The following is a 4166-nucleotide window of genomic DNA, read 5'->3' on the forward strand; positions in this document are numbered from 1 at the left end:
GACTCTAAGCAACAGAAAGCCCGTTCCGACGTGGGAGGAGGTGGGTACAGCGAAGGACGTGCACCCCCACCCCCCCCACACTCAAAATGTTAGTATGGTGAAACAACAAAACAGAGGAGAAGGGCCCTCTGATCTTTTTGCTAAATCTGTTTAGGGCAATTGCCTAGGGATGAAAATGGGAAATGTAGCTAATATAACTAATGGTAGTATGAAGATGCTGTGCAAGGTTTGGATGGAGGAGGAACATATAAGTAAAATAAGGTATTTGAATGACCGTGACTTGTACAGTTGATTAAAGAGTAATACTTGACACATCCCAAAGGCAACTTTCTAGTCACAGCTCTCCATAGCTTCTTTCAACCAACAGGGCTCAAGAAAGAGTAAATAAAGATCACCGTGTTTTGTTATTTAAGGAAACCAATGTTGTACAGTGCTCCATGTCTGTGAGGAATGCCAAAATGCCGGAAGTCAGGGGGCACTAACAAAAGCCATTTTAATCTAAATTCTGCCTCTTGGTTTCATTCATTTAGACACTGGGGAAAGAGTTATCCCTCCTGGACCTGTTATCAATTTGCTGGTAGTTCTAATGAAGAGCTGGTGAGGTCATTTAAACAAAAAATCTACCTCCAGAGGGTATAATATTTGGGGGTGGAGAGAGGAGAAGAATTTCTGTGACTTTATTAAGGTTTGTTTTCCTTTCTCTGCTTGGTCTGCAATTGAAACTCAAAGGAAAGCCAGTATCCTTGGGTGTCTGATTCAGAACAAGCTTGCTCCTTCTGCTTCCTTTCCCAGAGCTTCACACATGTGCAATATTTGGCAGGTAAAAAATATCAACTGCCCCTCTTTTCCTACCTGCCCCATAATCATAAATAACTAACTTAAATTAAATTACTAGTCTGATTTGCATGGAAAGGAAATGCATTCCTTTCTAGTATCTTTGTCCCACTTCCCTAATGTTTCTCTCCTTCTCAGAGATGCCTCTTCCACTTCTTTCCTATCTAATATCCCCCAGATCATTTTGTGGGGCAACCTTCCCCTGGCAGAAAAGACAGCAAAAGCAAGTGGCAGCGACAGGCATAATATAGAGTAAGATTACCTCTTTAAGCTTTACTGTAATGGGAGATTCTCCCTATGCAAGAGGAATACTCCATGGGAGTCTCACTCCAGATTCACTCTGCAATTTACACATTAAGAACATTCAGAAGGCCCAAAATGTTACCCACAGTTCCAAGCGTAGTCAATAGACTTGCACTGATGTAAACTCATGCAATATAGCCAGAGGTCAAGTCCTCAGGTTGTAAATTAGACAAAAGTAATGCATAAAACATATACAAAAAGTAAATTTAATCTTATGACAAACAGTCAAAACTTAAGGGCTAAATTTATCTTTGGCGTAGCTCTTTTCTTTAATACATATTTCACTAAATAATTATAACAGGGATGAAAATGAGTTGAAGAGGGGAATAAAAGATTGTTCTCTGACGTCTACCAGTGAGATGAACACTCTTCTCCTCCCCTACTACTTACATAGTAAATCCTTGCATTTATTAAGCTACACATACAGTCATTTGAAAAATGGACAGTTCATCCTAAGGGAAATGACAAAATTGTGTTTTTTATCACAAATCAGGAAAAAGGTCAAAATCTTGAAATATTTTGTTTTACATATTCATTTTATTTTAGTAAGGTTTAAATGTTTGAATTTTATTATTTTATAACACAAAATAGTCAAAGCAATAACATTGAAAGGAAACATTTTCAACCTGTGTAATCAACATTACCTAGTGGGAAACTACTCCAGTGGAAAACGTTTGACCAGATGAGAACAAGTATATATTTATGACTTGATTTTTAGTATACCAGGTTAGAACACATCCAAACAGGGTATGTTTTACCCTACTGATAAACACTAAAAAAAAATATGTAAAACAAAATTCTAGCATGGATGCCTAAAATAAAGAGTGATAAATGATGGCTCAACAGTATGTAGAAAGCAGAATATTCAGTTATTAAAATAACAAATGACTTACAAGTCAAGTTGATAGATTCTACTTTTGTAACTTATTCAAGTGCATATGTATGGCTCAATAGCACAAATATGAAAGATTTAAAACATGTAAAGGGGAAAAAGTGGGTAAGATGAATGACAAACTTGCTTAATAGATGGAAAAAAGCTGTACTGCATTTATGCAAAAAGCCTAAATTGTGAATCTCAAAGAAATAGGCAAGAAATAACTATTCATGAACCAGGGTGCTCATTTAACTCCTTAAAATTCCCAAAGGACTAGAAGAAGAAGAACATGCTTGAGACACAGGAAACCTGGTTTCTCAGTTAATATCTAGTACAGGTTTCCTCTGTGGCCCTGAACAAATGACTTGGGCCTACATTTTCAGCAAAGTTAGGCATGTTGATGCAAGAAAAAGGAGTCTAATTTTCAAGGTTTCTAAAGAACCTGATGTCTACGGAAGCTGCAGGTGCTTAATATCTGTCAAAATCTGATTTTCTGATGCATGAATGTGGATCTAGATAGGAGACTAAAGCCTCAAACTTCCAGACACTCATGCATGTGTGTAGTTTTACTGCTGCCCAGTCCCTGAAACTGAGCATCCAAAATTAAAGCCCACTTTTGAAAATGGGGGCTGCCATCTTTTGGATAGGATGGAAGAGTGCAGCTATGAACATATGCAGGAAACAAAAATTTTGCAACAGCTTTGACAAGACTATGATTGGCCATGTGTCTAACTTAACTATACTCACTTCCCCCTACCCAACTCCCCCTCCCCGCCCAATTCATGTTTTTCCCTGTGATTTTGTCTCTGAATCTGGTGGGTGTGTATATATGTACACACACACACACACACACACACACACACACACATGTCTGCGTGTGTGTGTGTGAAATTTCCGTAAAGCAAATCGGAATTTGTTTCTGTAGCTTTTACCATAAAGCATCTTTTACATTACAACAGAAAAGCCTCTCTCATAGTGAGAATACGAAATCTGCTGATATTGTAGTAGAAAGAATTTGTTCCACTAAAGTATTTTTTATTACTTTAAAATATCAGAGAAAGGAATGAGAATCAGATCTTACATTCTGATATAGAGCAGAACATTTGTCTTACAATGACAGCAGGCATTTTTATGATTCATATTACCCAGGAAGATCTGAGGACCTAGACATCAGTCTTGCTGATGATTTTGCCCCATATCATTCTGTATGGTAGGAATCAATACTTCATCTAAATTACTCTTGATAAAACCAAAACAGATAATCTATATAATTCAGACTTACAGGCACATATCTGTGATTGCTGGACTAGATCTGATAGTCTACCAGTAACTGGCAAAGTTCCTCAGATATAAATACCCATATATGGATTGTTCTCCTATATGTCAAAAAAGATGTTCTGTTCTCACACACATTATGCAGGTAACTAGTGATAGATTAACAAAAAATGATTGATTCAGAATATTGTTCTTGCTCATCCATATTTTTATTATATAAACCAATCTAAAATAATGAAAAACTAGTTTTGAGAGTTTTCCAACTTTGCTTTGATTTGACAAAGTCAAAAGCACATATTTCCCTCAAACTGTTGGGTATTTATGCTGCTTTTTAGTCATCATTGGGTGTGTCTACAAGTGCAATTAATGCTGTTTAGACCTGCTGCACAGTAATTTGCTGCTTAGTAGGCCAGCCCTGGGAAGGTGCACCCTGTTGGAAACAGATTTTCTCCTTATAGGATTAAGCAAATCCAGGCCTGCTCCTGCTCTGCTCTAACCTCCTACAGTAGCCAGGGGGAGCTTCAGGCTCTGGCTGTAGCTGCCTGGCTGGCAGGGGTCTCCGGGGGGGGCAGGCTCAGCCTGGCCGGTATGCTGTCCCAAGAGCCTGTAGTAAGCGCACTATGGATGCTCCCTGCCCTGCTCCCAAGCAGTGGTGGACAGGATACCATGTCTACAAGGCACTTGCGGACCACCTCCTCCCCTGCCCACTACAGTTGAGTGCATGGACTGCTGCCTGCAAACCCTAGACCCACAGTGCACCACCAAGACCATACAAACTCTGGACAGTTTCCAGTCAACTATCTTTATTTTCCTCCCCAGCAACACATTCCCTCCTGCCCACCCTCCCCAACACCCCCCTTTTAAAAATCCCACCAGCAGG

Source organism: Gavialis gangeticus, unplaced genomic scaffold (assembly GCF_001723915.1).
Source record: "Gavialis gangeticus isolate Ggan-Ray unplaced genomic scaffold, GavGan_comp1, whole genome shotgun sequence".
NCBI lineage: Eukaryota > Metazoa > Chordata > Crocodylia > Gavialidae > Gavialis > Gavialis gangeticus.